The sequence below is a fragment of the Triticum dicoccoides genome, chromosome 6B, assembly GCF_002162155.2.
Source record: "Triticum dicoccoides isolate Atlit2015 ecotype Zavitan chromosome 6B, WEW_v2.0, whole genome shotgun sequence".
Taxonomy (NCBI): Eukaryota; Viridiplantae; Streptophyta; class Magnoliopsida; order Poales; family Poaceae; genus Triticum; species Triticum dicoccoides.
Genome location: NC_041391.1, coordinates 43,383,439 through 43,393,794, shown reverse-complemented (window position 1 = coordinate 43,393,794; position 10,356 = coordinate 43,383,439). Strand labels below are relative to the sequence as shown.

The window sequence follows — 10,356 nt, the reverse complement described above, 5'->3', positions numbered from 1 at the left end:
CTAACAAAATGTTAATGCATGTCATAAGAAATAATATAATTGGAAACTATGTTCAAATACAAATCCAACAATATAATATTTGGTGACTTACATTAATATTTTATTAGTTAAATCTCTAGACAAAATTTTACACAAAATACAAAGAGGACTTATAAACCAGGACGGAGGTAGTAGTATAAGAAGAAGAAAAAAAAGGAAAAAACTGAAAAGAAAATTAGTGTACGAATCTTCATGGAGGATCAAAAGAATATATAGTCTGCTGAGACATGACAAGTCTCAGTTGACTGAGACTTAGCAAAACTGTTAGCTGAAATAAGATTTCCGAAGGGTAGGCTTAAGCCTGAAGCCTCCTAGTAGAATCGCCACTGCCGGTGATCAATCACTAGCATCAGCAGTGTTCTAATCACCACTAAAAACAACACCCAGATTACAAAAGAGGTTCCAAAACAACGCCTTCAAGAAGAATACAATGCACAAGCGTTGTCGTTGCCCGATCGAAGATCTTAGGTTTTCACCCTGAAGAAAGTCCGAATTCACAAGAAAAACAATGCTTTCAACAAGATCAATACCAAGTACAACCAATAAAAGACAGACCTTGAATTTTCACGATGGGAATCGACACTCAGTACTTGAGGAGCACCACTAAAAAATGTAGTCCTCGAATATTGTTGCCCCTACTTGCCGAGGCTGCTGACGCAAGTCACCGAACATCTATCACACATATTTCATCGCATCCAATACATCCTTTCACCAAAGCTTCAAGACCTTCCGTTGCAATCGCCATGAATTTCTCCACCTCTATCAATGTCTTAGGAATCTTAACTTAGACATGTCCTATGACACTGGTAAAAAGTGAAGCTTCACCCCGTCGTCTTAGGGTTGTGCTGGCTGATAAAATGAGCGCGCATGGCCGGAACTTTTTTCAATCTAGATATCCAAGGACAACATATACCAATCCGTATAAATCTTTGATGGAAAGATCGAAACTCGTCAGCGGCCAGATACAACCGGTCGACCTCCGATAGAAAGAGGACTTGGCGGAAGAAGAGCAATAGGGCCAAACCACCACTATCGCGCCACTAACTCCACCAGCCGACGGCCACGGCGGAGCGGTTGGAATGTGACCATAAAACATATTGGATCTCAGTCGTAAAAATGACAAAGACAATAGCTTATCCCCAATCATTATTACGGTTATTTTTTTTGTTTGTTGTGTTAATAATATGTCAACAACTCTTGTATATTATTAACTCTTATAAGTTGCACCTAGATAGCGAACCAACCTGTGGTTGGATGGTTAGAGGGACAGTCCCGTCAACGACGAGGCGCCTATGATGACTTCGTAAATTTCAAGATGATATGCTGGCTCAGTCTGTCGAAGATGCTAATAGGATAGGGTGTGTGTGTGCATTCATTGGGATGAGTGTATGCGCGTATATATGAGCGCTTGCGTATATACTGTGTTCGAAAAAACAAATTGCACCTAGATACATCTCGAAGCAAACAATTGAACTCTTTTGTATAATTTCTTTGGGTCATCCCCAAATTCCCATTCCACAGCTGTCACAGATGCATGATCTACTAGCATAAATTCCACAGCTAGTCAAAGAGACCCATCAAACACGTCAGCATAATAATAATAATAATAATAATAATAATAATAATAATAATAATAATAATAATAAATTCCACACCTAGTCAAAGAAACCCATCAAGATCCGTGTTGCATTTTCTTTGGTAGCACACTAGTCACAACCCGCATACCTAAGGTTAACTATTCATATGTGTTGACTGACCCAGTCAAGGACGCTTGATAGTCACTACTAAAATATTTTTCTTTCTTATACATTTGTGTGTCTTATGTCCACTTCAGATCCGAGCCCCGTCTCAAATTTAAAGGGCTGGTTCTATAGGAATAGGAAGCGCATCTACCCTTCCACTTTTGGTGTGTATAACTTGGTTAACAGAGGCTCCTTAAAATACAAAAAATAGTAAAACATACAAGCCCTTTGATCCATGTTTACAAATCAATGAAAAAATAAGGTATGTCTAGGGCACATCTAAGTGACTCAATCAAAGTAGAAAGAAAAGGAAAAAGATAAAAGAAAATGCTTGCATGAATCTTAGCGTAAAATCAATGACATAGGATTTAGATGTGCAATACTTAGAGCATATCTAGATGTGCTTTAGCAAAACTGTAAAAAAAAAATCCTTGTTCTCTAATTAAATTGAACTAGCACAAAAATTCATTCACTAACGTGGGTATCTTGATGACAACAAATACTCTTCTTCTAGGCTATATTGTCTGCTCACCTCATCTGCGCTCTCACCCATATTCACTGCATAACAAGGCGCAACCATCTCATACATCTTAACATTTTCATTGGGTACTCGAAGGCTCTCGAGTGTCATCTCGACTTGCCTCATGGTTGGCCGGTGGTCTCCTTCCATCCTCACGCATGCCGCTGCCAACATGGCTACCTCTTCAACCTCCTTGCCCCCTTCCACCACAATCTGAGGATCTAGCACACATACTAGGTCGCCTGTTGCGAGCAAGGTAGTGAAATATGCGACAAGGCTTTCCTCCTCCGGCGATCGAAATGAGCATGGTTTTTTCCTGGTGAGCAGCTCCATGAGGAGAACACCAAAGCTGTAAACGTCGCTCTTCTCGGTAAGTCATCCCGAATAGTAGTACATAGGGTCTAAGTACCCGAATGTCCCTTGGATGGCGGTTGCATTCCCCGTTTGATCGATCGGAATGCACCTTGAAGCTCCAAAATCCGACACCTTTGCTACGAGATTGCCATCTATCAAAATGTTCTGAGACTTGATGTCCTTGTGGACTATAGGGATTGACACGGCTGAGTGAAGGTACGCTAGAGCTCTCGCGGTCTCCGTTGCAATTCTCAGACGATTCGCCCATGGCAACGATGCTTCAGGCTCTTCGGCATAATGATGATGGTAAAGAGTCCCATTGGGGATGAACTCGTACACTAGCAATGGTACCTCCGTCTCGAGGCAGCACCCAAAGAGCTTCACCACGTTCCGATGGTTGATCTGCGAGAGGATGGCTACCTCGTTGATGAACTCGTCGATCTCCCTCTGGATCACGACCTTAGACTTCTTGATCGCCACGACATGCAGGTCTGACATGATCCCTTTGTACACTGTGCCATGCCCTCCTCCGCCGATCTCGCGAGCTTTGTCGAAATTGTTCGTGGCCTTCTCCAACTCCACCAAGGGGATGATCATCCTCTCCGCGATGTCCGCCTTTTGTGACACCAATTGCTGCAAGAGATGTCCCCTGTTTTGCTTGAAGAACTTCTGCTTCAACATTTTTGCCCTCCGATGCTTCATCTTCCGGGTCAAAAAAAGGGCACCAAGTACCATGAGTAGAAGGCCAGCGCCGCTGCCCATTCCTATGCCCACACTTAAACCTGAAAAATATATGAGAGAAAACGTCTACTATCTTGTTAGGAAATGGTCTCTGATGTCTGATGTGAAACAGAGCAAGAACTCTCTCTCTCTGTGATCTGTTGCTCACCTAGTGAAGATTTGACGCAGCCATCTTGGACATGGGGGTTGCCGCGGGCACCAGGCGAGCACCGGCATATGTATCCGCCAGCCGTGTTGGTGCACTCGCCGCCGGAGCAGGTGCCGGGCAGCGCGCACAGGCGCAGTCGTCGACGTCTTGGCATCCGCCGGCGAGGTACGGGTTGCCCTGGTACCCGTCCTGGCACCGGCACACGTAGCCGGTGCGGTAGTTGCCGGTGACGTTGTGGCATGAGCCGAGGCTGCTCCGGCACGCGCTCCTCGCCGCGTCCTCCGGGCAGCCCGACGTGCCCAGCGTATCCTGCGGCTGCGGAAGCGGCCTGGACTCCACCGCCCACTCCAGCACAACGGGGATCGCCGTCCGGCTCGACGAGTCCGCGAGCGACGTGTTGAGGAGCGCGGCGGAGACGCCCTCGTGTTGTGTTTGTGTCGAATATTTTGTACTAGTTGGGTTACGCTTGGACTTGGTGTTGTAGTGTGGGTAGGATACTTGTAGTGTCGGACTCGGACACGTTGTACCCTTGGCCTCTTATATATGAGGAGGCACCCCACGTTGTAACCCATGACGACTAGATAGCGACAGGCTCGCAAGGGGGTGCCGGCGGCTTGTGCCGGCGCCCGGGTGGCCGGTGTTGCGGTATCTCGGGGAGGAGCGCCCGTAGTCATTGCCTCGGGGAGTACGCGAGTTTGCCGAACCTCGTTAACAAATCTCGGTGTCGTCATTGTCTGTGATTGCTTGTTCCTCGGTGGATCGACCGCGTACCTCGGATTTATTCTAACACCTCGAACCAGCCCCTCTCGGCGATGCGAACGTACGCGGGCAGCTCGCCGTCCTTCTTGTGGTTGGGGTCCACCAACTTGAACTCGACGCCCACTAGTAGAAAAGGGGGCAATGGTCCAGGCCGATCCAGCCCATTAGTCCCGGTTCAATCCAGAACCGGGACCAATGGGAGCATTTGACCCGGTTCGTGAGCCCCGGGGGCCGGCCGGGCCACGTGGGCCATTGGTCCCGGTTCGTCTGGACCTTTTGGTCCCGGTTGGTGGGACGAACCGGGACCAATGGGCCGCACTCCTGGCCCACCACAATTGGTCCCGGTTGGTGGCTTGAACCGGGACCGAAGGCAAACCTTTAGTCCAGGTTCATGCGACTAACCGGGACCAATGGTGGTGCCTATATATACCCCCCTCGCGCAAGAGCAGAGCACACTGCTCTGTTTTTTCTGGCGGAGGGGGAGAGGGCTTGGTGGTGCTCTAGCTCACCTCCTATGCACACAAGGTGTTTGATGGAATGCCCGAGCCACACTACTTAGGGTTTCTCCTCTCCAAGCTCGACCGTCAAGCTCCATTTTCCTCCATATTTGTCTAGGTTTAGCGGTCCGTCACGCCCCGTCCCCGTCTTCAACGTCGTCGATCACCCGCACCGGTCTCATCGCCGGCACCACCGTGGTGAGCCTCTTGTTCTTATCTTCTTTCTGAAAGGAAAAATATTCTTATTTGTATGTTTAGATAGATATATACTTGTATAATTTTCTTACTTTTATTATTGCATCTTATATAGTGCGATGGTTTTGGTATCCGCCCCCGTCGGTCCTCGTCCTGTCTATGATTCGGATGTGGTATATATTATCTTTTCATAACTATTGGTTCATTTATTGTTTATGACAATTATGTCGACCAACGTGACATAGATTTTATTCATCTAGGAGGTTGTTGAACTGGAAATTCCAACCGACCCTATTGTCGATAGGTTAAATTTAGTTGAAGAAGAAAACAATTTATTAAAGGAAAAAATTAGAAAAATTGAGGAGGAGAAGATGATATTGGAGTTGCATGTTGCGGATGTCGTCAATGATCACAAGATCAAGATGGATGCAATGCGCTTGAACATTAGAAAGATTAGAAAATATGCCATTCATACCGAGGCTTGGTATCATTATGCCGTTGGATCAGTTGTTACATTGGTTGCGATTATGATCGCATTTGTTTTCGCATTGAAATGTTTTACATAGTTTCAGTGTATGGTTTAATTAATTTAGATGCTCTGCAGAGCTTTATGTTGTTAGATAAGAACTATGTATGTACTTTGGTTTTAATGTGATGATGAACATCTATTAATTTGGTCACTTAATTATCTATTCATGATGTTCTGTAATGATTTTTGACACACTTAATTATATATAATGCACACAGATGAACCGGCAATGGATGTACGGTTCAAGACACACCTCCGAGTACATTAAGGGCGTGCATAATTTTCTCGAAGTGGCTGAGGCAGACAAGCAGAATGGTTTTATGTGTTGTCCATGCCCTATATGTGGGAATACGAAGTCTTACTCTGACCAGAAAATCCTCCACACCCACCTGCTTTACAAGGGTTTCATGCCACACTATAATGTTTGGACGAGGCACGGAGAAATAGGGGTTATGATGGAAGACGGCGAAGAAGAAGAATACGATGACAACTATGTGCCCCCTGAATACGGTGATGCTCCAGAAGATCAAGAGGAACCAGACGATGTGCACGATGATGCTGCAACGGGCGAAGCTGCTGAAGATCAAGAGGAACCAGACGATGTGCCCGATGATGATGATCTCCGCCGGGTCATCGTCGATGCAAGGACGCAATGCGAAAGTCAAAAAAGGGTTGTACCCCAATTGCGAAGATGGCAACACAAAGCTCGGTACCGTACTGGAATTGCTGCAGTGGAAGGCAGAGAATGCTGTGCCTGACAAAGGATTTGAGAAGCTACTTAAAATATTGAAGAAGAAGCTTCCAAAGGATAACGAATTGCCCGACAGTACATACGCAGCAAAGAAGGTCGTATGCCCTCTAGGATTGGAGGTGCAGAAGATACATGCATGCCCTAATGACTGCATCCTCTACCGCGGTGCGTACAAGGATCTGAACGCATGCCCGGTATGCGGTGCATTACGGTATAAGATCAGACGAGATGACCCTGGTGATGTTGACGGCGAGCCCCCCAGGAAGAGGGTTCCTGCGAAGGTGATGTGGTATGCTCCTATACTACCACGTTTGAAACGTCTGTTCAGAAACGGAGAGCATGCCAAGTTGATGCGATGGCACAGTGAGGACAGTAAGAAAGACGGGAAGTTGAGAGCACCCACTGACGGGTCGCAGTGGAGAAAAATCGAGAGAAAGTACTGGGATGAGTTTGCAAGTGAGCCAAGGAACGTATGGTTTGCTTTAAGCGCGGATGGCATTAATCCTTTCGGGGAGCAGAGCAGCAATCACAGCACCTGGCCCGTGACTCTATGTATGTATAACCTTCCTCCTTGGATGTGCATGAAGCGGAAGTTCATTATGATGCCAGTTCTCATCCAAGGCCCTAAGCAACCCGGCAATGACATTGATGTGTACCTAAGGCCATTAGTTGAAGAACTTTTACAGCTGTGGAATGGAAACGGTGTACGTACGTGGGATGAGCACAAACAGGAGGAATTTAACCTAAAGGCGTTGCTGTTCGTGACCATCAACGATTGGCCCGCTCTCAGTAACCTTTCAGGACAGACAAACAAGGGATACCACGCATGCACGCATTGTTTACTTGACACCGATAGTATATACCTGGCAAGCTGCAGGAAGAATGTGTACCTGGGCCATCATCGATTTCTTCCGACCAACCATCAATGTCGAAAGAAAGGCAAGCATTTCAAAGGCGAGGCAGATCACCGGAAGAAGCCCGCCATGCGTACTGGTGATCACGTACTTGCTATGGTCAATGATTTACACGTAATCTTTGGAAAGGGTCCCGGCGGACTAGCTGTTCCGAGTGACGCTGAGGGACACGCACCCATGTGGAAGAAGAAATCTATATTTTGGGACCTACCCTACTGGAAAGACCTAGAGGTCCGCTCTTCGATCGACGTGATGCACGTGACGAAGAACCTTTGCGTGAACCTGCTAGGCTTCTTGGGCGTGTATGGGAAGACAAAAGATATAGCTGAGGCACGGGAGGACCTGCAACGTTTGCACAAAAAAGACGGCATGCCTCCAAAGCAGTATGAAGGTCCTGCCAGCTATGCTCTTACCAAAGAAGAGAAGGAAATCTTCTTTGAATGCCTGCTTAGTATGAAGGTCCCGACTGGCTTCTCGTCGAATATAAAAGGAATAATAAATATGGCAGAGAAAGAGTTTCAGAACCTAAAGTCTCATGACTGCCACGTGATTATGACGCAACTGCTTCCGGTTGCATTGAGGGGGCTTCTACCGGAAAATGTCCGATTAGCCATTGTGAAGCTATGTGCATTCCTCAATGCAATATCTCAGAAGGTGATCGATCCAGAAATCATACCAAGGCTAAGGAGTGATGTGGTGCAATGTCTTGTCAGTTTCGAGCTGGTGTTCCCACCATCCTTCTTCAATATCATGACGCACGTTCTAGTTCATCTAGTTGACGAGATTGTCATTCTGGGCCCCGTATTTCTACACAATATGTACCCCTTTGAGAGGTTCATGGGAGTCCTAAAGAAATATGTCCGTAACCGCGCTAGGCCAGAAGGAAGCATCTCCATGGGCCATCAAACAGAGGATGTCATCGGGTTTTGTGTTGACTTCATTCCTGGCCTTAAGAAGATAGGTCTCCCTAAATCGCGGTATGAGGGGAGACTGACTGGAAAAGGCACGCTTGGAAAGGACTCAATAATATGCAGGGACGGATATTCTTGGTCTCAAGCCCACTACACAGTTCTACAGAACTCTACCTTGGTGACCCCGTATGTCGATGAACACAAGAACAGTCTGCGCTTCAAACACCCGGAGCAGTGCGACGACTGGATTACATGTGAACACATCAGGACTTTTAGCAGTTGGTTGGAAGCACGTATCAAAGGTGACAACACTGTTTGTGATGAGCTGTACTTGTTATCCAGGGGACCATCTTTGACTGTATTGATTTGGAAAGGATACGAGATAAATGGGAATACATTTTACACGATTGACCAAGATCAAAAGAGCACCAACCAAAATAGCGGTGTCCGCTTTGATGCAACAACCGAGAGGGGAAAGGACACATATTATGGTTACATAGTGGACATATGGGAACTTGACTACGGACATGATTTTAAGGTCCCTTTTTTTAAGTGCAAATGGGTCAATCTGTCAGGAGGCGGGGTACAGGTAGAGCCACAGTACGGAATGACAACAGTGGATCTGAAAAATCTTGGTACACTGACGAACCGTTCGTCCTAGCCAATGATGTGGCACAGGTTATCTATGTGAAGGACATGTCCAGTAGACCGAGAAAGAGAAAAGATAAGGAAGCAAATACATCATACGATGAGCCAAAGCGCCACATAGTTCTTTCAGGAAAAAGGGACATCGTGGGAGTGGAGGACAAGACAGACATGTCTGAAGATTATGAAAAGTTTCATGAAATTCCTCCCTTTAAAGTCAAGGCTGACCCCAGCATCCTGATAAACGATGAAGATTATCCATGGTTACGGCGCAATAAGAAAATGACACAAGCGAAGAAAAAGTGAAGACTTTCTCCCGCAACTATTATGATGATACCATGCCAACTTTGTAACTGACGAGTATGATATCATTGTTCGTTTTGTACATGCACATGCTATGTGTGGGCCAATTTATGATACCATGCCAACTTTCAACTTTTTCAGAGTTCATTTGAAATGCTTTAATGTCTTATGGTTCGGCCCTCGTAATAATTAAAAATAGCAACAATAAGTATTTTGTTGTAAGTAGAAACAAAATAAAATAAATAAAGCAAGAAAGAAAACAAAAAAAAGTGTTTTCAAATTTGAAAAGTAATGGCACTAACAGAAAGTTTATAATTTTCCTTAAACTAAAAGCAAAAAGAATTAAAAAATAAAACAAAAAACAAAAGAAAATAAATAATGCAGAAAACAAAACAAAAAAACAACAATAAGTATTTTGTTGTAAGTAGAAACAAAATAAAATAAATAAAGCAAGAAGGAAAACAAAAAAAAGTGTTTTCAAATTTGAAAAGTAATGGCACTAATAGAAAGTTTATAATTTTCCTAAAACTAGAAGCAAAAAGAATTAAAAAATAAAGCAAAAAACAGAAGAAAATAAATAATGCAGAAAACAAAACAAAAAACAACAATAAGTATTTTGTTGTAAGTAGAAACAAAATAAAATAAATAAAGCAAGAAATAAAACAAAAAAAAGTGTTTTCAAATTTGAAAAGTAATGGCACTAACAGGAAGTTTATAATTTTCCTAAAACTAAAATCAAAAAGAATTAAAAAATAAAGCAAAAAACAAAAGAAAATAAATAATGCAGAAAACAAAACAAAAAAATGGAGAAAAAAAATAAAAATAGCAACAATATGTAAAGAAAACAAAAAACAAAAAAAGTGCCACCTACTGGGCCCCCACGGCCTGAATACGACTTGTATCCCTAATTTGGGCCAGGATTCAGGCCCGCAGAAGGCCCAGAAGGCCCATCGGGCAAAGCAGTAGCAAGTAGGCCCATAAGCCTGCAGTAGAGAGGAGTTCAAGAGGGGAGCGGCAGTGGGGCTTATAAACCACTGCGCTCCTCTCTCAACTAGCGAGGTGGGACTAAACTTTGGCCCCGATGCGGGCAGCACAGGGGCCTTTGGTCCCGGTTGGTGGCACCAACCGGGACTAAAGAGGGGGGCTTTAGTCCCAGTTGGTGCCACCAACCGGGACCAAAGGCCGCAGCTTCCCGCCCTTTGGGCTGCCGAAAAAGAGGCCTTTGGTCCCGGTTGGTGGCGCCAACCGGGACTAAAGGGGGCATTAGTACCGGTTGGTGCCACCAACCGGGACCAATGCTCCTTGTAT

At 45.2% G+C, this 10,356-nt stretch overlaps 1 pseudogene; it reads right to left on the bottom strand.

Moving 5' to 3' along the window:
* Positions 1-2,253: 2,253 nt before the first annotated feature.
* The window catches only part of LOC119325798, a 28,185-nt pseudogene continuing 20,082 nt past the window's right edge, over positions 2,254-10,356 (bottom strand).